This window comes from Biomphalaria glabrata, chromosome 13 (assembly GCF_947242115.1).
Source record: "Biomphalaria glabrata chromosome 13, xgBioGlab47.1, whole genome shotgun sequence".
Classification (NCBI taxonomy): Eukaryota; Metazoa; Mollusca; class Gastropoda; family Planorbidae; genus Biomphalaria; species Biomphalaria glabrata.
Genome location: NC_074723.1, coordinates 25,071,245 through 25,097,330, shown reverse-complemented (window position 1 = coordinate 25,097,330; position 26,086 = coordinate 25,071,245). Strand labels below are relative to the sequence as shown.

The window sequence follows — 26,086 nt, the reverse complement described above, 5'->3', positions numbered from 1 at the left end:
ATCACCTCTTACGTACGTACAATGTTTAACTTTTTAAAAAACTTAATCATCACCTCTTACGTACGTACAATGTTCAACTCTAAAACAACTTAATCATCACCTCTTATGTACGTACAATGTTTCACTTTTTAAACAACTTAATCATCACCTCTTACGTACGTACAATGTTTAACTTTTTAAACAACTTAATCATCACCTCTTATGTACGTACAATGTTTAACTTTTTAAACAACAAAGCCAAAATATTTTATCCCAAGTAATAATTCCAGATCTGTATGGACAGTACTCATGTCAAAATAAAAAGTTCTCAACTACCATGGGCTCGGCATTAGTTTGCCTGATATTCTTCTTCCGAAAAAGGCTAAATGACTATTTTATAGGCCACTGAACGGTAATCTCAAGGGAGAACACAATATATATACATACAGTCCAGAGTTCTTTCAAGGTATGTGGAATCATTACATAAGCCTATCCAACTTAGCCATGATCACTTGGGAAGAGTGATGCCGACATTGTCGATCATCATACTGAAAGGCCAAAAGGAAAACTGACAGAAAAGACAAAAACTATGAGTATAGATATCAAGGGGGCTTAACTTAAACATGTCTTGAATGTAATCGGCCTCCACAGCCAAATTTCTGATGGAATGCGATTGTGCTCATGACGAACTCTTAAAGTCCAACGTTCTCTCATTGGTGGAAATATAATAGCGACAGATACGTCTACGTCTTCATTCACTGCTTCAGACTGGAAGATAAATTCATTCTAGCTCGAGCCACCAGCTGGACGAGGGTGGATAGCAGCCGTAGGGGTTCGAACACTGGACCATTGAAATCACCAGACTACAGCCAAGAACTCATCCCCTATAAGACCAGGCAGCCACCATAGACAAGCATCACAGGGAAGAGGTTAAGACGTGTTTGTTTTTTCTCTAATTGTTTCTAGCTGTATATAAACTATACATTTGAAGTTCTTGTTTTCATAATGGATTATTGCATTTTTAGATGAAGATTTAATCTAATATCTTGATCTAATTACAGTTCATTTTATTTTCTATCTGAATTTAAAATAAAAAAAAAACAAAGTCAATATTTATAACTTGTCTGTTTTTTATCTAGTTATGGTATTGTTTTGTTTTTTTATTATTGATTCATACAAAGTACGTGATTTGCATCTAAAGGCAAAGATCATGCAAGATTGTTGTATTTAAGGCTGGGTCCCGGCTGTGAACATGTCAGACTGATGTATTAAAGCCTGGCATCTTGTTAGACTCTTGTATTAAAGCCTGGTTCATGTCAAACTGTTGTATTACATCTAGAGACTGAGATTATGTCAGACTGTTGTATTACATCTAGAGACTGAGATCATGTCAGACTGTTGTATTACATCTAGAGACTGATATCATGTCAAACTGTTGTATTACATCTAGAGACTGAGATCATGTCAGACTGTTGTATTACATCTAGAGCCTGGGATCATGTCAAACTGTTGTATTACATCTAGAGACTGGGATCATGTCAAACTGTTGTATTACATCTAGAGACTGAGATCATGTCAGACTGTTGTATTACATTTAGAGACTGAGATCATGTCAAACTGTTGTATTACATCTAGAGACTGAGATCATGTCAAACTGTTGTATTACATCTAGAGACTGATATCATGTCAGACTGTTGTATTACATCTAGAGACTGATATCATGTCAGACTGTTGTATTACATTTAGAGACTGAGATCATGTCAGACTGTTGTATTACATCTAGAGACTGAGATCATGTCAAACTGTTGTATTACATCTAGAGACTGAGATCATGTCAGACTGTTGTATTACATTTAGAGACTGAGATCATGTCAGACTGTTGTATTACATCTAGAGACTGAGATCATGTCAGACTGTTGTATTACATCTAGAGACTGAGATTATGTCAGACTGTTGTATTACATCTAGAGACTGAGATTATGTCAGACTGTTGTATTACATCTAGAGACTGAGATCATGTCAGACTGTTGTATTACATCTAGAGACTGGGATCATGTCAGACTGTTGTAATAAAGACTGAGATCATGTCAGACTGTTGTATTACATCTAGAGACTGGGATCATGTCAAACTGTTGTATTACATCTAGAGACTGATATCATGTCAGACTGTTGTATTACATCTAGAGACTGAGATCATGTCAAACTGTTGTATTACATTTAGAGACTGATATCATGTCAGACTGTTGTATTACATCTAGAGACTGAGATCATGTCAGACTGTTGTATTACATCTAGAGACTGAGATCATGTCAGACTGTTGTATTACATTTAGAGACTGAGATCATGTCAAACTGTTGTATTACATCTAGAGACTGAGATCATGTCAAACTGTTGTATTACATCTAGAGACTGAGATCATGTCAGACTGTTGTATTACATCTAGAGACTGAGATCATGTCAGACTGTTGTATTACATCTAGAGACTGAGATCATGTCAAACTGTTGTATTACATCTAGAGACTGAGATCATGTCAGACTGTTGTATTACATCTAGAGACTGAGATCATGTCAAACTGTTGTATTACATCTAGAGACTGAGATCATGTCAAACTGTTGTATTACATCTAGAGACTGAGATCATGTCAAACTGTTGTATTACATCTAGACTGAGATCATGTCAGACTGTTGTATTACATCTAGAGACTGAGATCATGTCAAACTGTTGTATTACATCTAGAGACTGAGATCATGTCAAACTGTTGTATTACATCTAGAGACTGAGATCATGTCAGACTGTTGTATTACATCTAGAGACTGAGATCATGTCAAACTGTTGTATTACATCTAGAGACTGAGATCATGTCAGACTGTTGTATTACATCTAGAGACTGAGATCATGTCAGACTGTTGTATTACATCTAGAGACTGAGATCATGTCAGACTGTTGTATTACATCTAGAGCCTGGGATCATGTCAAACTGTTGTATTACATCTAGAGACTGAGATCATGTCAGACTGTTGTATTACATCTAGAGACTGAGATCATGTCAGACTGTTGTATTACATCTAGAGACTGAGATCATGTCAGACTGTTGTATTACATCTAGAGCCTGGGATCATGTCAAACTGTTGTATTACATCTAAAGACTGAGATCATGTCAGACTGTTGTATTACATCTAGAGACTGAGATCATGTCAAACTGTTGTATTACATCTAGAGACTGAGATCATGTCAGACTGTTGTATTACATCTAGAGACTGAGATCATGTCAGACTGTTGTATTACATCTAGAGACTGAGATCATGTCAGACTGTTGTATTACATCTAGAGACTGAGATCATGTCAGACTGTTGTATTACATCTAGAGACTGAGATCATGTCAGACTGTTGTATTACATCTAGAGACTGGGATCATGTCAAACTGTTGTATTACATCTAGAGACTGAGATCATGTCAGACTGTTGTATTACATTTAGAGCCTGGGATCACGTCAAACTGTTGTATTACATCTAGAGACTGAGATCATGTCAGACTGTTGTATTACATTTAGAGCCTGGGATCATGTCAGACTGTTGTATTACATTTAGAGACTGATATCATGTCAGACTGTTGTATTACATCTAGAGACTGAGATCATGTCAGACTGTTGTATTACATTTAGAGACTGAGATCATGTCAAACTGTTGTATTACATCTAGAGACTGATATCATGTCAGACTGTTGTATTACATCTAGAGACTGATATCATGTCAGACTGTTGTATTACATCTAGAGACTGAGATCATGTCAGACTGTTGTATTACATTTAGAGACTGAGATCATGTCAAACTGTTGTATTACATCTAGAGACTGATATCATGTCAGACTGTTGTATTACATCTAGAGACTGATATCATGTCAGACTGTTGTATTACATCTAGAGACTGATATCATGTCAGACTGGTGTATTACATCTAGAGACTGGGATCATGTCAGACTGTTGTATTACATCTAGAGACTGATATCATGTCAAACTGTTGTATTACATCTAGAGACTGAGATCATGTCAGACTGTTGTATTACATCTAGAGACTGATATCATGTCAGACTGTTGTATTACATCTAGAGACTGAGATCATGTCAGACTGTTGTATTACATCTAGAGACTGAGATCATGTCAGACTGTTGTATTACATTTAGAGACTGAGATCATGTCAAACTGTTGTATTACATCTAGAGACTGAGATCATGTCAAACTGTTGTATTACATCTAGAGACTGAGATCATGTCAGACTGTTGTATTACATCTAGAGACTGAGATCATGTCAAACTGTTGTATTACATCTAGAGACTGAGATCATGTCAGACTGTTGTATTACATCTAGAGACTGAGATCATGTCAAACTGTTGTATTACATCTAGAGACTGAGATCATGTCAAACTGTTGTATTACATCTAGAGACTGAGATCATGTCAAACTGTTGTATTACATCTAGAGACTGAGATCATGTCAGACTGTTGTATTACATCTAGAGACTGAGATCATGTCAAACTGTTGTATTACATCTAGAGACTGAGATCATGTCAAACTGTTGTATTACATCTAGAGACTGAGATCATGTCAGACTGTTGTATTACATCTAGAGACTGAGATCATGTCAAACTGTTGTATTACATCTAGAGACTGAGATCATGTCAGACTGTTGTATTACATCTAGAGACTGAGATCATGTCAGACTGTTGTATTACATCTAGAGACTGAGATCATGTCAGACTGTTGTATTACATCTAGAGCCTGGGATCATGTCAAACTGTTGTATTACATCTAGAGACTGAGATCATGTCAGACTGTTGTATTACATCTAGAGACTGAGATCATGTCAGACTGTTGTATTACATCTAGAGACTGAGATCATGTCAGACTGTTGTATTACATCTAGAGCCTGGGATCATGTCAAACTGTTGTATTACATCTAAAGACTGAGATCATGTCAGACTGTTGTATTACATCTAGAGACTGAGATCATGTCAAACTGTTGTATTACATCTAGAGACTGAGATCATGTCAGACTGTTGTATTACATCTAGAGACTGAGATCATGTCAGACTGTTGTATTACATCTAGAGACTGAGATCATGTCAGACTGTTGTATTACATCTAGAGACTGAGATCATGTCAGACTGTTGTATTACATCTAGAGACTGAGATCATGTCAGACTGTTGTATTACATCTAGAGACTGGGATCATGTCAAACTGTTGTATTACATCTAGAGACTGAGATCATGTCAGACTGTTGTATTACATTTAGAGCCTGGGATCACGTCAAACTGTTGTATTACATCTAGAGACTGAGATCATGTCAGACTGTTGTATTACATTTAGAGCCTGGGATCATGTCAGACTGTTGTATTACATTTAGAGACTGATATCATGTCAGACTGTTGTATTACATCTAGAGACTGAGATCATGTCAGACTGTTGTATTACATTTAGAGACTGAGATCATGTCAAACTGTTGTATTACATCTAGAGACTGATATCATGTCAGACTGTTGTATTACATCTAGAGACTGATATCATGTCAGACTGTTGTATTACATCTAGAGACTGAGATCATGTCAGACTGTTGTATTACATTTAGAGACTGAGATCATGTCAAACTGTTGTATTACATCTAGAGACTGATATCATGTCAGACTGTTGTATTACATCTAGAGACTGATATCATGTCAGACTGTTGTATTACATCTAGAGACTGATATCATGTCAGACTGGTGTATTACATCTAGAGACTGGGATCATGTCAGACTGTTGTATTACATCTAGAGACTGATATCATGTCAAACTGTTGTATTACATCTAGAGACTGAGATCATGTCAGACTGTTGTATTACATCTAGAGACTGATATCATGTCAGACTGTTGTATTACATCTAGAGACTGAGATCATGTCAAACTGTTGTATTACATCTAGAGACTGAGATCATGTCAGACTGTTGTATTACATCTAGAGACTGAGATCATGTCAGACTGTTGTATTACATTTAGAGACTGAGATCATGTCAAACTGTTGTATTACATCTAGAGACTGAGATCATGTCAGACTGTTGTATTACATCTAGAGACTGAGATCATGTCAGACTGTTGTATTACATCTAGAGACTGAGATCATGTCAAACTGTTGTATTACATCTAGAGACTGAGATCATGTCAAAATGTTGTATTACATCTAGAGACTGAGATCATGTCAAACTGTTGTATTACATCTAGAGACTGAGATCATGTCAAACTGTTGTATTACATCTAGAGACTGATATCATGTCAGACTGTTGTATTACATCTAGAGACTGATATCATGTCAGACTGTTGTATTACATCTAGAGACTGATATCATGTCAGACTGGTGTATTACATCTAGAGACTGAGATCATGTCAAACTGTTGTATTACATCTAGAGACTGATATCATGTCAAACTGTTGTATTACATCTAGAGACTGAGATCATGTCAGACTGTTGTATTACATCTAGAGACTGATATCATGTCAGACTGTTGTATTACATCTAGAGACTGAGATCATGTCAAACTGTTGTATTACATCTAGAGACTGAGATCATGTCAAACTGTTGTATTACATCTAGAGACTGATATCATGTCAGACTGTTGTATTACATCTAGAGACTGATATCATGTCAGACTGTTGTATTACATCTAGAGACTGATATCATGTCAGACTGGTGTATTACATCTAGAGACTGAGATCATGTCAAACTGTTGTATTACATCTAGAGACTGATATCATGTCAAACTGTTGTATTACATCTAGAGACTGAGATCATGTCAGACTGTTGTATTACATCTAGAGACTGATATCATGTCAGACTGTTGTATTACATCTAGAGACTGAGATCATGTCAAACTGTTGTATTACATCTAGAGACTGAGATCATGTCAGACTGTTGTATTACATCTAGAGACTGAGATCATGTCAGACTGTTGTATTACATCTAGAGCCTGGGATCATGTCAAACTGTTGTATTACATCTAGAGACTGAGATCATGTCAGACTGTTGTATTACATCTAGAGACTGAGATCATGTCAGACTGTTGTATTACATCTAGAGACTGAGATCATGTCAGACTGTTGTATTACATCTAGAGCCTGGGATCATGTCAAACTGTTGTATTACATCTAGAGACTGAGATCATGTCAGACTGTTGTATTACATCTAGAGACTGAGATCATGTCAAACTGTTGTATTACATCTAGAGACTGAGATCATGTCAGACTGTTGTATTACATCTAGAGACTGAGATCATGTCAGACTGTTGTATTACATCTAGAGACTGAGATCATGTCAGACTGTTGTATTACATCTAGAGACTGAGATCATGTCAGACTGTTGTATTACATCTAGAGACTGAGATCATGTCAGACTGTTGTATTACATCTAGAGACTGGGATCATGTCAAACTGTTGTATTACATCTAGAGACTGAGATCATGTCAGACTGGTGTATTACATTTAGAGCCTGGGATCACGTCAAACTGTTGTATTACATCTAGAGACTGAGATCATGTCAGACTGTTGTATTACATTTAGAGCCTGGGATCATGTCAGACTGTTGTATTACATTTAGAGACTGATATCATGTCAGACTGTTGTATTACATCTAGAGACTGAGATCATGTCAGACTGTTGTATTACATTTAGAGACTGAGATCATGTCAAACTGTTGTATTACATCTAGAGACTGATATCATGTCAGACTGTTGTATTACATCTAGAGACTGATATCATGTCAGACTGTTGTATTACATCTAGAGACTGAGATCATGTCAGACTGTTGTATTACATTTAGAGACTGAGATCATGTCAAACTGTTGTATTACATCTAGAGACTGATATCATGTCAGACTGTTGTATTACATCTAGAGACTGATATCATGTCAGACTGTTGTATTACATCTAGAGACTGATATCATGTCAGACTGGTGTATTACATCTAGAGACTGGGATCATGTCAGACTGTTGTATTACATCTAGAGACTGAGATCATGTCAAACTGTTGTATTACATCTAGAGACTGATATCATGTCAAACTGTTGTATCCGCTCTACTGACCAAACTATTACAAGCAAAGTCCGCTCTACTGACCAAACTATTACAAGCAAAGTCCGCTCTACTGACCAAACTATTACAAGCAAAGTCCGTTCTACTTGATGACATCTGTCCTTGAGAAACGATGACCTTGCTATTTTGTTAACATACTTTTTGGTTTTGTAAGTCCTCACTGGAATGTAAATGTTCTCTTGACATCGGTCAGTGGGTAATCATTGTATTAATCCAGCAGCTTCTTTGCTTACACTCACATTTCCAATGTCTTGACTCTAGATCTCCAGTTGACACTTTATGTAGATATTGCTGCTCACTTTCCAACATTTTTGTCACAAAGTTAATTGCAATTACAATTTTGTACACGACAATAAGAAGAACAGAACTATCGAATGTTTCTAATTTCCCCCAAAGTTAGATGTTTCTTTTTCCTTTGGGGTAAACTTGAGAAATTTGTGTTAACACCTTTAGGACATCCAAATATCTGCATCTCATTGCCACCTTGAAAGGCACAAAATGTAAGTGTCCTGAAAATGTTGGTTTCCCTATTGGATTAAAAAAGCGGCCATCTTGATATGCTGTGAGCAAATATACTCATACAAGTTTTGTATTAAGTGAAAAAAAAAATCTGCAACTTCTTAACACAGCTGACAGACTAATTGAACACAGCTGACAGACTAATTGAAGAGCGAGTTTAAGTTAGGGTTAGCGCAGTGAACTACTTTCGCTGAAGCAATGCTTGAAGGCCAATGTATTGTCCAATCAAATTGAAAGCACCATCATAGCCTAGGCCTGACCATTTCTTTGAAGATAAACGTTGAGATCTTGTATTACTTATACTATTTGTTCAGCCAGTTCTGCAGACTTCTGGTTTTCATAAATATGAAAATCTCGAATTGATTCTCTGGATGCTATTTCTTTGGGTATTCATTGGAGATGACGAAACAATATCTTGAAATAATTCTGATTGGATCAACTTCCTGACAGTGTCAACATTGACAGAAAAAAAAATTGACGAAGACTGAATCTCCTGTCATATTTATGTTAGAACTGCCTGGCCTAACAGGTCTATCATGTCGTTTAGAATCTTTGGGGAGAGGTTTGTTTTCTTAAGAAGCTCTTAATCGACTTTTACTAAATTATTTTTTCAACATTGGTGTTACCTCAAAGGGCTCATGTGGGCATGTCTCACGGGCCTAAGTGCAATGAAACCCATACACGCAATGGCTGCTTTTCTACCGGCTGTGGGCCTCTAATTTTCGTGGGCCGGGCTGTTATCGTTCTGACCATTCCGTCTTTGTTATCGTTCTGACCATTCCGTCTTTGTTATCGTTCGTGTTTGTCTGTCTTTGTTTTCTAAATTGCTTACTTCTGAGTCTATAGTTGTGTAGACAAAGTGAAGAGATTTCCTAATATTTGGTTGTTCAGACGCTCTTAATATGTTTTAAATAGTTTAGAAAGTAATAAACTGTTTTTAGTTTGTTTGATGTTAAACTTCTCTTTCTTCTACTTGTTAAATGTTAAACTATATTTTATTTAATTCGTTAGGTGTTAAACTACACCTTGTTCTGCTTGTTTAATGCTAAACTATACTTTGTTAAAATTGTTAGATGCTAAACTACACTTTGCTTGTTTCTAAGAATCAATGTTGGTTACTTAAATGTTCTTTATAAGCATTGATTAGAGCTGACTAATTATTAGATAGAGTATTATTACGGGTAACGTGCGTTTTTTTTTCTTGGTTCCTGGTAGGAAGTCACGCAGACCGATATTAATGTAACTTTATAGTCCTGGATGTGATTAAAATCTGTGTGCTCCAGTGACATCTCACGACAGTGACCTAGATTCAGAGAACCTGAACTAATTGCCACCCTGCCATCCTGGCATTTAAAGTTCAATCTATTGTTTTGTATTTGATGCACAAACTGTTTACATCACCAACTATAAATAGAACATGATGCACGTGTTGGGGCGATTTGAATGTGAAGTTTATTTTTGCACGGTTAGGATTTAAGTTAGGGCAAAAAGTAGAAATTTAAGTTATGGCTAACAGTTACGATTTAAGTTATGGCTAACCGTTAGGATTTAAGTTATGGTTAACCGTTAGGATTTAAGTTATGGCTAACAGTTAGGATTTAAGTTAGGACCAACAGTTGGGATTTAAATTATGACTATCGGTTAAGATTTAAGTTGGAGCTACCTGTTAGGATTAAAGTTGGGGCTAGCAGTATTTAAGTTGGAGCTACCTGTTAGGATTAAAGTTGGGGCTAACAGTATTTAAGTTGGAGCTACCTGTTATTATTAAAGTTGGGGCTAACGGTATTTAAGTTGGAGCTACCGGTTAGTATTAAAGTTGGGGCTAACAGTATTTAAGTTGGGGCTACCGGTTAGGATTAAATTTAAGGCTAACAGTATTTAAGTTGGAGCTACCGGTTAGGATTAAAGTTGGGACTAACAGTATTTAAGTTGGAGCTACTGGTTAGGATTAAAGTTGGGGCTAACAGTATTTAAGTTGGAGCTACCGGTTAGGATTAAAGTTGGGGATAACAGTTATGAGCTAAATTAAAACAAACGTTTAAGCTTCGTCTTGTTAAACTATTCACTGTGTTTCTTGTACTATAAGTGGGTGAGTAATCCAATCCAACTTTTCCATCCAGTCATTTCAATCATGGAGACAATAAAATAACATTAAGTAATTAAAACGTGACGTCACAGTGTCCTGCCATTATTACAGAAATGTTATTTACGAAACGGACGGAAGAAATTTAAAAAAACACACTTCTGACAAAATTAATTTGATAAAAGGTAAGATGCTTACATTCTATTACACACAGAAATACATTCTTACTTGCACATAACACTCGCACTGTCTAGACAAGTTGCGTTTCTCTACACATTTAGATTTCTAGCTTTTTTTCGTAAGACAAAACACGTTTTTTTAATTCCTATAAAGTCTGACGTCATAAAACATTTCGCTCCCGGGAAAATGTTTGGGTGAATACTTGCTGAGGTTGTAATTTCAAGAGCAATTTTGTTTTCATTCATCGAATTTCTAAAGTACGTCAGCCTGGCCCCCACGTCATCTGAAGAAAATGTTCCAATTAAACCAATCTGGTGCTAAAGATAAACCTAATTGGGTGCATTCTAACAATACCATCTCCAGGAACATCCCAGCCATTGTTATGCTCTCAAAATGTAAAAAAAAATAATGTTGTTACAACATGAAACAGTTGAACATGTGTGTTAAAAATGTCTGTTGATCTTATGTGTTGAACTTGTGTGTTGAACTTGGATAAAGATTAAAAATATCTAAATAAAATTTTGTTAGATAAGCTTTAAATAAGTTTTAAATTTCCAATCAACACATTATCAGTAAGCTTAGTCATACGAGAGCAAATTTAAGTAACAAGAAAAGACAGCCAAATGTACAAATGTAACACTAGAGTTATATCAGATTACACAAGATCAATTCCAGGTAACACTAAAGTTATATCCGATTAAACAAGATCAATTCCAGGTAAAACTAAAGTTATATCCGATTAAACAAGGCATATCCCAGGTAACACTAGAGTTGTTTTGAAGAGCTTCTTGTCCCGTTTGCATATATCCGTATACCGTAAAAGTGAACGACCAGCGGCTCTCCTGCCTCTGTTAGATCGCCATACAGAATGTCGACCTACTGGCATTCTATGAACGTGGCCAAGCCAGCCAAGGCGTCTGCTGCTAATAACATACCGGATGTCCTGGCTTCTTGCTCTTCGTAGCACTTCATCATTGGTTATTTTATCTAATTTTAAAGAAAAATTAGCACTGGATAGATCTAGATGGAGAGAGAGCATAAAGGAAGGTCTCGAATTGCAGATGCCATACACAACAGAAGCAGAAAGTATGGTGAAAATGCAACGGCGCCTGGTGATTACATATGCACAACCTGCGTATCAAGGATTGGCATATTGAGTCACACAAGAAATCGCAAAGGGAAAAGATCATCTCTAGAGACGTAAAATGCCACAGACTAGAGTTATATCAGATTATACAAGACATACTCCAGGCAACACTAGAGTTATATCAGATTATACAAGACATACTCCAGCAACACTAGAGTTATATCAGATTATACAAGACATACTCCAGGCAACACTAGAGTTATATCAGATTATACAAGACATACTCCAGGCAATACTAGAGTTATATCAGATTATACAAGACATACTCCAGGCAATACTAGAGTTATATCAGATTATACAAGACATACTCCAGGCAATACTAGAATTATATCAGATTACACAAGACATACTCCAGGCAATACTAGAGTTATATCAGATTATACAAGACATACTCCAGGCAATACTAGAGTTATATCAGATTACACAAGACATACTCCAGGCAATACTAGAGTTATATCAGATTATACAAGACATACTCCAGCAATACTAGAATTATATCAGTTTACACAAGACATACTCCAGCAACACTAGAGTTATATCAGATTATACAAGACATACTCCAGGCAATACTAGAGTTATATCAGATTATACAAGACATACTTCAGGCGATACTAGATTTATATCAGATTACACAAGACATACTCCAGGCAATACTAGAGTTATATCAGATTATACAAGACATACTCCAGGCAATACTAGAGTTATATCAGATTATACAAGACATACTTCAGGCAATACTAGAGTTATATCAGATTACACAAGACATACTCCAGGCAATACTAGAGTTATATCAGATTACACAAGACATACTCCAGGCAACACTAGAGTTATATCAGATTATACAAGACATACTCCAGGCAACACTAGAGTTATATCAGATTACACAAGACATATTCCAGGCAATACTAGAGTTATATCAGATTACACAAGACATACTCCAGCAACACTAGAGTTATATCAGATTATACAAGACATACTCCAGCAATACTAGAGTTATATCAGATTATACAAGACATACTCCAGGCAATACTAGAGTTATATCAGATTATACAAGACATACTCCAGCAATACTAGAGTTATATCAGATTACACAAGACATACTCCAGGCAACACTAGAGTTATATCAGATTATACAAGACATACTCCAGGCAATACTAGAGTTATATCAGATTACACAAGACATACTCCAGCAACACTAGAGTTATATCAGATTATAGAAGACATACTCCAGCAACACTAGAGTTATATCAGATTATACAAGACATACTCCAGCAACACTAGAGTTATATCAGATTATAGAAGACATACTCCAGCAACACTAGAGTTATATCAGATTATACAAGACATACTCCAGCAACACTAGAGTTATATCAGATTACACAAGACATACTCCAGCAATACTAGAATTATATCAGATTATACAAGACATACTCCAGGCAACACTATAGTTATATCAGATTATACAAGACATACTCCAGGCAATACTAGAGTTATATCAGATTACACAAGACATACTCCAGCAACACTACAGTTATATCAGATTATAGAAGACATACTCCAGCAACACTAGAGTTATATCAGATTATACAAGACATACTCCAGCAACACTAGAGTTATATCAGATTACACAAGACATACTCCAGGCAATACTAGAGTTATATCAGATTACACAAGACATACTCCAGGCAATACTAGTTATATCAGATTATACAAGACATACTCCAGGCAATACTAGAGTTATATCAGATTATACAAGACATATTCCAGGCAATACTAGAGTTATATCAGATTATACAAAACATATTCCAGGCAATACTAGAGTTATATCAGATTATACAAGACATATTCCAGGCAATACTAGAGTTATATCAGATTATACAAAACATATTCCAGGCAATACTAGAGTTATATCAGATTATACAAGACATACTCCAGGCAATACTAGAGTTATATCAGATTATACAAGACATATTCCAGACAATACTAGAGTTATATCAGATTATACAAAACATACTCCAGGCAAAACTAGAGTTATATCAGATTATACAAGACATACTCCAGCAATACTAGAATTATATCAGATTACACAAGACATATTCCAGGCAATACTAGAGTTATATCAGATTATACAAAACATATTCCAGGCAATACTAGAGTTATATCAGATTACACAAGACATATTCCAGGGAAGACTAGACGCATACCAGGTATCACAAAGTTCTACCAGATTACACAAGAGATATTCTAAGGAAGACTAGACCCATACCAGGTAACACTAAACTCTATCTACCAGAATCAACTGCTATTTACTTCTTGGGAATTTAATCTCTGCTTAGGGGTCCTCATTTCAATGAATATATGAGGTTTTAAACGATCAAAATATAATGAAAGTAGATAAGAAAAAAGAATTATGTCACTGTTCAAAGTCCTTTTCTAACCATAAATCTGATTTGAATATAAAAATTTAGAACAACAAAATATTAAAACTATAATTTTGTTTCTCGATTCAATTTTTAAAAAGGAACAAATAATTTATTAAATAGAGCTTAGCGTAAGAACATTCGATCTTAAATACCCGAATATAAATATTTTCTCGTTTTCTAGCTAAACTTCTTTTTCTTTTTACTTTGAACAAATCTAACTCACCAACTACAGTTTCCCCACTGCGGCCAACGAGCTAGCCATTCTTTTCCCAACGATATAAGCAACTGTCAATTTTTTTTAGGAAAATCGTTAGAGGCGTTTTCAAGATCTGTGTCCAAGACTCGTCTACACAGAAGCTTCCAGGAAGCTTCGAGTTGTGGTATTGTAAACAGATGACCTGAAAGTCTCTTTCACAAAGTTGTGCACACATTGGAGGAGCAAAGAGCTTGAGTCGTTTTTTTTTAGCACATCGGCACAGTTTAGGCCATGTCGCTCTTATTGAAGATAGGCTCCGAACACAAGAGAAAGAAAAGAGAAATAGACCCCGGCGCTTAACGACTAGTTGGAAAAAATGTAGGTCGCTACTGGGTTTGCGTAGTCATGTGAAACACCGCACTCATCATTAATCTTAAGTATCGAAGAGTTTGCAATTATTATCATTATATGACACAGTTGAAAGTGTCTTTTTGTGTAGATGTTGTTGATAGTCACATAGTCTGTGTCAGAACACGTTGTTGGTAGTCACATAGTCTGTGTCAGAATACGTTGTTGGTAGTCACATAGTCTTTGTCAAAACACGTTGTTGGTAGTCACATAGTCTGTGTCAGAACACGTTGTTGGTAGTCACATAGTCTGTGTCAGAATACGTTGTTGGTAGTGACATAGTCTGTGTCAGAATACGTTGTTGGTAGTCACATAGTCTGTGTCAGAATACGTTGTTGGTAGTCACATGTCACATAGTCTGTGTCAGAACACGTTGTTGGTAGTCACGTGTCACATAGTCTGTGTCAGAATACGCTGTTGGTAGTCACATGTCACATAGTCTGTGTCAGAACGCCTAAGTGTGTGTGTAAGGGGCGGGGGAGTTCTAGTTGTAGGAACTATCTAGAAACAGTTTCTATATTGATTTTTATCATTTTCCTCAACAGCAAACTTGTTCTTGAGCAATACCAGTCTTCGAGGCGTCACAGTCTTTGTTTGGAAGCCTCACAGCCTTTGAAGGCGCTGCAATCACATTTTAAATTTTATCCTCGCCTTGCAGATGTTATTAGAATACCTCTATTCATGGAGGGTGGGCAGAGCCTGGAGATGTTATTAGAATACCTCTATTCATGGAGGGTGGGCAGAGCCTGGAGATGTTATTAGATTATATACCTCTATTCATGGAGGGTGGGCAGAGCCTGGAGATGTTATTAGAATACCTCTATTCATGGAGGGTGGGTCGTGCAGAGCCTGGAGATGTTATTAGAATACCTCTATTCATGGAGGGTGGGTCGCGCAGAGCCTGCAGATGTTATTAGAATACCTCTATTCATAGAGGGTGGGCAGAGCCTGGAGATGTTATTAGAATACCTCTATTCGTGGAGGGTGGGCAGAGCCTGGAGATGTTATAAGAATACTTCTATTCATGGAGGGTGGGTCGTGCAGAGCCTGGACTGTGGATTTCAAAAAACGCCTCTGACGATTCTTCTAAAAGTGTAACAGTTGAGAACAGAATGACTAGCTCCTTGGACAGACGGGAGAACTCTAGTTTGAACGTTATCAGTTTTGAAAGTAAATAAAAGTTAATTTTAAAATTGGTCATAAATTTGAGAAAAATAATTTGTTAAAAATAAATAGGTTACAAAAACAGTTTATTTGGAAACACAAACTCAAAATCGGCCCCCGAAGTTGTCCACCAAGGCAGGTATCAATATTTTCAGAAAGAACATCAGAATGAAATTCTATCAATGACAAATAACAGAGAAGAATGGAGAAAGAAGGTTAACAGATCTTGTGTGGTGCCCGGTCCAGCAGACCAATGGATAGGTGAAAGTGAAAGTGTAGTTAGATGTAAACCTGGCCTAACTAATGTCTTATAATAAATATCTAATTGATCTAATTGTTTTGTAAAGGGTCAATCTCTTATTCCAATCCTAAAAAAAAAAAAAATTCCGTAAAAAAAAATATTTCTTTAGTAGAGTGTCCTATCGCTATGGTACAAGGCAGCAGTTCACGCGATAATATGAAAACCTACTTATTAATTGTTGTTTTAAATTATGTCCAACTTATATGCATACTAATAGCTTTTTTTCTCTTTAATAAAAGTAAACATTATTTTTGGGTAAATGTAGTAGTTAGTAGGACAGAACTTGCATAACGTAGCAATACAAATGTAAAAAAAAAATATTTTTTAACAAAAAGTCTAAAATCATTTGCATAAATGTGTTAAACACATGGTAAATAATCATCACCCCTACCAAAGAGCCTCGCGTGTTTGTTACTATTAATAGTGAATAGTTGTAAAAGTGGTGTATTTTTATGCTTGCATAAGTGATTTAAAAAATTAGATTTTTCGCTTTTAGAAAAGAAAAAAAGAAAAAGTAGCCGTTGCATCAGAACTTTGAATGGTCTAAAATATTATGATATCGGATTTTCACTATCTTTTCAAGTTTACGAGATCGAAACGGGACGGACGGACAGACGGATAGCCATTTCACACAAAACTAATAGCGTCTTTTCCCCTTTCGGGGGCCGCTAAAAATCATAGCGTAGTGAAAGCTGAATAGGTTATTGGATTTAAAGGTGCTTAAAGTAGACTATCTAGTTTTTTTTAAGTAAATGAAATATAGGCATATATTACATTTAGATTCAGATTTTTAGATTTCTAAATCAGAAGTCTAGTACTAGTTGTATATCTATAGTACCAATAAATAATATCACTTTTGTGTAATGCACGCAGGCCTAATGGGAAGCTTCGTTCCTACAACGAGCTGACAGTGCCAAAATCACGATTTCTATACCCAGTTTGAGCTTAACAAAAATTTAAATTATTTTTTTCTATATTAATATAATGGATATACTGTCTTTTAAAAAAAAGTATTTTTTTTTCTTGTTTAACAAAAAAGTAATATATCTAGTATTTCTACTATTCACAATTCTTCAGTCAACATTGCAAAATCCTTTTCAAATGTTATATGTAAAAGTACTTCAGTCAATCCCTGCAAATGAAATCAAAACAAAGTTGGTAACATATCAGAGTCGAAGTCCACTGTAATTTATTGATCTCACCATTGAGTTCACAATGTTATAGGATTAGGGGCTACTGTCCCACCGTTCTTGGCGGTGATTGTGTGTACAGTCCCTCTAGTATAAAGTGTCTCAACTAAACACATGAATATGAGTTTAACTCTCTGTTGGTATCAACTAAACACATGAATATGAGTTTGAATCTTTGTTGGTATCAACTAAACACATACGTATGAATTTGACTCTCTGTTGGTATCAACTAAACACATAAGTATGACATTCAATCTCTGATGATTTCAACTAAACACATAAGTATTAGTTTAACTCTCTGTTGGTATCAACTAAACACATTAGTATGACTTTGACTCTCTGTTGGTATCAACTAAACACAGAAGTATGACTTTGACTTGACGTGTTTGAAGAGACGTGTTAGTTGTGTATCTAAACCAATTACATATTATTAAAAGGCAACTGTGTTACATGCAAGCAGATGGCAAAGAGAGATCTATCTAAAGGATTTTAAAGTTTTATTTGTATTGTAGTTGTAAATACATTTACGCGTGCTATAACAGACTATAACAACACCAAGCGTGCTATAACAGACTATAACAACACCAAGAGTGCTATAACAGAGCTATAACAACACTAAGCGTGCTATAACATTATAACAACACCAAGCGTGCTATAACAGAGCTATAACAACACCAAGCGTGCTATAACATTATAACAACACCAAGCGTGCTATAACATTACAACAACAACAAGCGTGCTATAACAGAGCTATAACAACACCAAGCGTGCTATAACAGAGCTATAACAACACCAAGCGTACTATAACATTATAACAACACCAAGCGTGCTATAACAGACTATAACAACACCAAGAGTGCTATAACAGAGCTATAACAACACTAAGCGTGCTATAACATTATAACAACACCAAGCGTGCTATAACAGAGCTATAACAACACCAAGCGTGCTATAACATTATAACAACACCAAGCGTGCTATAACATTACAACAACAACAAGCGTGCTATAACAGAGCTATAACAACACCAAGCGTGCTATAACAGAGCTATAACAACACCAAGCGTACTATAACATTATAACAACACCAAGCGTGCTATAACAGAGCTATAACAACACCAAGCGTGCTATAACAGAGCTATAACAACACCAAGCGTACTATAACATTATAACAACACCAAGCGTGCTATAACAGAGCTATAACAACACCAAGCGTGCTATAACATTATAACAACACCAAGCGTGCTATAACAGAGCTATAACAACACCAAGCGTGCTATAACATTATAACAACACCAAGCGTGCTATAACAGAGCTATAACAACACCAAGAGTGCTATAACAGAGCTATAACAACACCAAGCGTGCTATAACAGAGCTATAACCACACCAAGCGTGCTATAACAGAGCTATAACAACACCAAGCGTGCTATAACATTATAACAACACCAAGCGTGCTATAACATTATAACAACACCAAGCGTGCTATAACATTATAACAACACCAAGCGTGCTATAACATTATAAAAGCACCAAGCGTGCTATAAAAGAGCTATAACAACACCAAGCGTGCTATAACATTATAACAACACCAAGCGTGCTATAACAGAGCAAATAGTACATGAACAATGATCAATTACACTGGATCCGTCTTGGCGTGAATTTATGAAAAGCAAAATCTATCAACAACAATCGTGCTCTAGCAGCGCTATAACAACAACAAGCGTGCTATCGAAATAATCGTGCTATAACAGAGCATTAACAACATCAAGCGTGCTATAACAGGCTATAACAGCATCAAGCGTGCTATAACAGAGCTATAACAACACCAAGAGAGCTATAACAACACCAAGAGTGCTATAACAGAGCTGTAACAACACCAAGCGAACTATAACATCATAAAAACACCAAGCGAGCTATAACATTATAACAACACCAAGCGTGCTATAACATTATAACACCAAATATAGAATAACAACAAGCAAGTTATAACAACTACCGTATATATAACTCTCGTCTGAACAGACATCAGTCTCTAAGAACAACATTAGAATACAGAAATAATCCCACAAACAAAAATATCAAAGTTATAAAATCATTCAACTGTTTCTTTAAGAAATGAAAACTCTTTACTTAGAGTTTCATTTAGTTACAAGTGTGTTTTTGAGCCTGTCTTTAGTGCACACAAAACCAAAACATTTATTTTATGGAAATATAAGAAAAATACAAAGATCAAATCACTTGTTTCACAAAAAAATATCAAATCTCTTGTTTCACAAACAAAGATCAAATCACTTGTTTCACAAAGATCAACTCTTTTGTTTCACAAACAAAGATCAACTCTTTTGTTTCACAAACAAAGAAATGATTTGTGCTAATCAACTAATAGATCTGATATTTGCCTACCACACAACAGAAATGATATGTGCTAATCAACTAATAGATCTGATATTTGCCTACCACACAACAGGAATGATATGTGCTACTCAACTAATAGATCTGATATTTGCCTACCACACAACAGAAATGATATGTGCTAATCAACTAATAGATCTGATATTTGCCTACCACACAACAGGAATGATATGTGCTACTCAACTAATAGATCTGATATTTGATTACCACACAACAGAAATGATATGTGCTTCTCAACTAATAGATCTGATATTTGCCTACCACACAACAGGAATGATATGTGCTAATCAACTAATAGATCTGATATTTGCCTACCACACAACAGAAATGATATGTGCTAATCAACTAATAGATCTGATATTTGCCTACCACACAACAGGAATGATATGTGCTTCTCAACTAATAGATCTGATATTTGCCTACCACACAACAGGAATGATATGTGCTAATCAACTTATAGATCTGATATTTGCCTACCACACAACAGGAATGATATGTGCTAATCAACTAATAGATCTGATATTTGCCTACCACACAACAGGAATGATATGTGCTAATCAACTAATAGATCTGATATTTGCCTACCACACAACAGAAATGATATGTGCTAATCAACTAATAGATCTGATATTTGCCTACCACACAACAGAAATGATATGTGCTTCTCAACTAATAGATCTGATATTTGCCTACCACACAACAGGAATGATATGTGCTAATCAACTAATAGATCTGTTGCCAGACAATAGAAGTCATCAGAGTAGACGGTTGTAATGAATCAAACATTACTATTGAAAGATCTTTGAACAATGTACAGCCCACAAATAGAAGCCTCAGAGCCTGACTGACTTCAGACTAGATGGTTGTTTTTTTTTTTTTAATCGATGCGGCCCTTGACACAAAATTTATGAAGTCCTCGGGTCGAAGCTTGTTGGTCTTCACGACCTATATTTTATGATTTGAGTGACGTTCTTTTATTGGCTATCTTCCTGTTTACAACCATGTATTTCCCAGAATATGCACGAAATTGTGCTCTTTGAAAGGATTAGAAATTTTGTTTCAGAAATTGGAATTTAATATAATTCACCAGTTAGGATTAATAACATCTCATGCTTATATCAACACAATAGACTAACGCACAACTGAAGTCAGAGAACTTATATTGTGCTCACAGTGGCCCTAAGTCAGAATAGATTAATCTAAGACTTAGTTATAGGAGATTTCAATATTCAAAATAAAAGAAATAAAAAATCTTTCCAATTAATCTCAATCATCTCAATCAAAACAATCATCTTGAATTCAATTAAACTCTTATCGTGTTTGCAATCATGTCTACGCTGTCGATAAGTCCTTGTAATTTGTTTCTAATTGTTTAGTCTAGAAATCAGAAAATATTTTCATTGGTCCGCTGCACAAGGAGATTGTGTTGTTTTAAAAGAAGTTAAGTTTCGAGACATTCTGTCAGCATCACTGTCAAGAAGAAATCGTTTGGAAGGAATACGCAAAGTCTACATTAGAAAGAAAACGTTTTAGGTTCTTATAAAACATTACAAGAAGAATCATTTTCTTTTAGGGAAAAACCGCTATTGTTTTGTGTGATCTGTCAGTCAGTCCGTCCGTCACATTTCGATTGCAAAAACTAGAAAAGAAATTGAAAATACAATACAGTGAAATTTTAGGTCTTAGAAAGTTCTGATGTAATGGCTACTTTAGTGCCTTATGGAAGAGAACCTTTTAATTTTAAAAATTAAATATGTAGTCATGCTACCAAATTACAGAAATAATGCAACTGAGGTCAAAATCGAAAATAATAAGAGCTCATTATTAAATATATTTCCAAATTAACTTATTGAATTGTTGTTTAAAAAAAACAAAAAAAAAAAAGATTTTTGATACGATCCTCGTTTTAGTTGTAAGTCTTTAAAAAGGATCACTTTTTTTAAAAACATTCGTGAATTGATACTGATCAAAATTACATCTAAGGTCAAAAGCGAAAAAAATATAATAGCTCATTATTGTATTTTTTTTCTAATTACCTTATTTAATAAATATTCATTCAAATGTTTTTAACAAAGATTATTTATAGGAACCTCGCTTTAGTTGTTAGTCTTTAAAACGGATAACTTTTTAAAGCGCAGTCCTAACATGTCCTCCAGATACACCTGACGTCAATCTAAATATTCTAAATAAAAGCCAGATTGTAGATTTAGATCTCACCTAATTCGTAATTCGAAAGCCATTGATTTATGTGATGTTATGTCATTAAACCTCCATAGTGACTGTATTCATCACATTTAAAAGGCCAATCTGATATTCAAGTAAATTTAGATCAAGATTATAACAAAAAAGACTAATATTAGTATTGCTTTCAGTTTATTGATAATCTAGATTTGATTTCTAGATTTCTAGACCTAGATCTAGAAAGTAAAAAAAAAAACAAAACAGCAACAGATAAATCTTTATAATAGAACTTTTTATTTTCTTCTGAATTTTGATTTTTTAAAGTACATCAATAGATTTGAAAATGTTGATAATAAGCGTTATGTTTTGACGGCGCTTTAAACCGGAACTGACTTATCCGACATATTTTTTTTCTAATTGCTTTACCCCCCCCCTTCCCTTTTCCTCTTTTTTTTCCCCTTACCATTCAATTTGCTTCCATCGTTGCGTTGTCTGTAAGTATGAAATAGAATGAGTGTCGATGTGGATGGGTGACATGTTATATGTAGATCTTTGGAGTGCACAGAGTTCGCCTTACTGTTTTGTTCTCAGAAGATTTCAAAAGCCATAGATCTATAGTACATTAAAGGGCACAAAGTGTTCTCTTCATTCACTTTTTCTAGAACCCAAAGAGCTGACAACTCAGTCATAATGAGAACTTCAATTTGAAGAGTTTTTACATTCAAATATAAAAATCTTTGTTTGTTTTACATGGATGTTTTGGAAGTTCCTTCAGAGTTTACGATAGTTTACTTCCTAGTCCAAACCTCCCACAGGACAACGGGGGATGGGAGCGGGCAGGATTTAAACCCTCGACCATTGCTAAATCCGAACGACAGTCCAGCGCGCAAACCTCACGACCAGGTAGCCATCATAAAAATGAAATAATCAATCCTATTTACAGCTAATAGGGAGACCCGTGAACAAATGAACCTGGACTTTTTGGTGGGACCATTTATTCTGCTTGCAATGGGATATTGATAGTTCGAGTTTAGAAAGAAATATTGGCACAAATAATATCTTAGAAAATGCCGATAGAAACTTTGGCAGTTCATATAAAATCAAAGAACAAAATCGACACATTGTTTTTGGAAAGTCTAGATGCCATACAGTGTCTAATTGTCAAACAAAGTCTAAATGTCATACAAAGTCTAGTTGTCATACAGTGTCTAGTTGTTATACAAAGTCTAGATGTCATACAAAGTCTAGATGTCATACAGTGTCTAGTTTTCATACAGTGTCTAGATTAGACAAAGTCTAGATGTCATACTGAGTCTAGATGTCACACAAAGTGCAGATGTTATACAGTATCTAGATGTCACACAAAGTCCAGATGTCATACAGAGTCTAGATGTCATACAGTGTCTAGAGATCTGTTTTTAAACATATGTTCAGACTGCTTCAAAATGTTTACTAAACATTAGCGCGAGAAATCCAATGGACGAACTAAAATCCAGTAACCACAAAATCTAAGACTTAAAAAGAGTTTCCCGAATACATCCTCATATTTGTCTGTTTACCTTTTTTTTTATCCGTTATTGTTTGTGTGAGTATGTTCAGTTGTATCTGTGTTTTGGAGTATGTATCTGTGTTCGTAACGAAGCTTCAATATAGATTATGTGATTCAGTTTTATGTGTGTATTATGGAGTGTGTTTGTGTTCGTGAGTAGATTCCGTTTTCTTTATCTTGTTGAAGGAAAGTTTATCAACATCTCGCGTGACATCAGCTGATGTCTTGTCCAACTGTACAAGTGGCAACTAGCGACAGCTAGAAGTGTACAATATAAAAACAAGGATAGAACTAAGGAAAACAAACGCCGAGTTCATTGATATCGTTTTGATAAAAATCTCTCTCTTTAAGAGATCTTTCAAGTGAGTTTTGTTTTCAATAAAGAAACCTAGTCAATCCCGGAGATGTGCAAAATGTTTGCAAATATTTGTAAAAGATTGTCTCTTCTTATGTTTACTACTTACTAATAGTGGCTAGAATAACTATAGTTTGAAAGAGAATGCACTATTGAATGAGTTGCACTACTTAAGATATATAGGTTTGATCTAGTCTCTGTCATATGAAAGTTCAACAAGGTCATAAGGTTCCAAGCTAGACGTGAGACGTAAAACAGAGTACTTACTGTAAAGGTGAGGCCTAGAAAAGTCTCGAACAGTTAGACTTGTACTATTGAAATCCACTGCATGTGTTCATTGACAACCAAGTGACACCATTAGACTTGGATTCAGGTCTAGAACATCAAGGCAGATAACTCACGTCAGAGACACGATAAGAAAGTTCATAATGTATTCACAGCCGTGCAGGGAGAGCACTATAGGTGACTGACTCTTCTCGCTTCGGTGAGGAATCAAAGTTTCTATTGAGCCAGCTGCGAGTTGTATCCCCCTTGCTTAATGCCAGTATTGGCCAGGCACACGCGGGGCAGTGGCACCACGTTAAGTCTGCAACATGTTGATTCAGATCTTGTAGAACTTAGTCACCTTTTTTTATGAGAAAGCTTATATATTTAGATCAACTCTGATTCTAATGTTGAACACGTGAATATTCCCAGTTTTAATTCTCAGATGACGTTTCAACTTTGCACTATTAAACAATGTCGATGACAAAACATGAATGAATCAAACAATAAACCAATTAAAAGATTATATAGTGGTAGTTATTTTATATTGTTTGATATCGAAAATGGAAAATAAATCTTACAGTATTGAGATACATGGATGTAAATGTGGATTTGTTACCCTTAGATACGGGTTTAAAAAAATAATTTGCTTGTTTATTAGTTGAATGTACACATAAAAATAGAACAGTATTTTTATATTGACAATTTCTTTTTTTTTCTTTTCATTTTATCTCCCACTTCTTGTTTGTCTTTCTCTTGGAATACTATTTTAAACAATCCGTTTCCAACTTCCTTGCAAGCTCTATAAGCGTGTACACATCTACCCAAATATGTTTCCAAAATGAGAAGATTTAAAGAGGGTCAATACAACGTTATACTTTCTAATCCACCTAGGTCAGTGACTACTTTCTGCAAGGCGCAATCAAGGTTGATCTGCAGAAGCACAGAGCCGAGACACTTTGAGGAATAACGACTTTAGTTATAACATTTTCTTTCAATGTGTCAATGTATGTATGTCCGAATAGAAAATCAAAACCGTTTGATCAATGTTGATAAAACTTGATAAAAAAATGATAAAACTTGGCACAAACGTTCCTTGGGTTCTGAACAGGAATGTATGTAAAGTTGCCCCGAAAACAAGCTTAAGACCCTCAAAACAAAACAAAAAGTTGCCCAATTCTATGAAAGTATTACTATTTTATGGAAATAGGTCATATAGCCATGTTTACATGAGGCAAGACCGAAAGGACCTAGATCTAATTTTAAGAACTACACTTTGCAAAGATAGTTGTTTACTTTGACACATGAAATTACAACATAAAATCCATTGATTTCATTATATAATACAATCAACCTTCAAATTTGTGTTTCAAAAGTATTTTACATAAATTCGTTCCTTATATCTGCAAATGTAGACATCCTTACGTACTTTATATCCCATTCCCTAAATTGTGTCGATGTGCCTAAACTCAAAAACTCAAACTCCCATTCATCATTAGACAAGAACGAAAGGTTAAGCATGCGCAGAACTTCAAATCTTTCGAATCCTAGATGCACATCTAATTCAAGTCTAAGATGAGAGTTTTTTTACACAAGAATGTTCAAAATAAAGTCTATTC

At 35.3% G+C, this 26,086-nt stretch overlaps 1 protein-coding gene across 2 annotated transcripts in view; it reads right to left on the bottom strand.

Moving 5' to 3' along the window:
* The window catches only part of LOC106067806 (cationic amino acid transporter 3-like), a 112,846-nt gene extending 88,162 nt beyond the window's left edge, over window positions 1-24,684 (bottom strand). For both annotated transcript variants that reach the window (XM_056008982.1, XM_056008981.1), the window contains exon 1: window positions 24,471-24,684. The gene's annotated coding sequence lies outside the window, so the exon portion shown is untranslated. The remainder of the gene's footprint in view (window positions 1-24,470) is intronic.
* Between the last annotated feature and the right edge of the window lie 1,402 nt (window positions 24,685-26,086).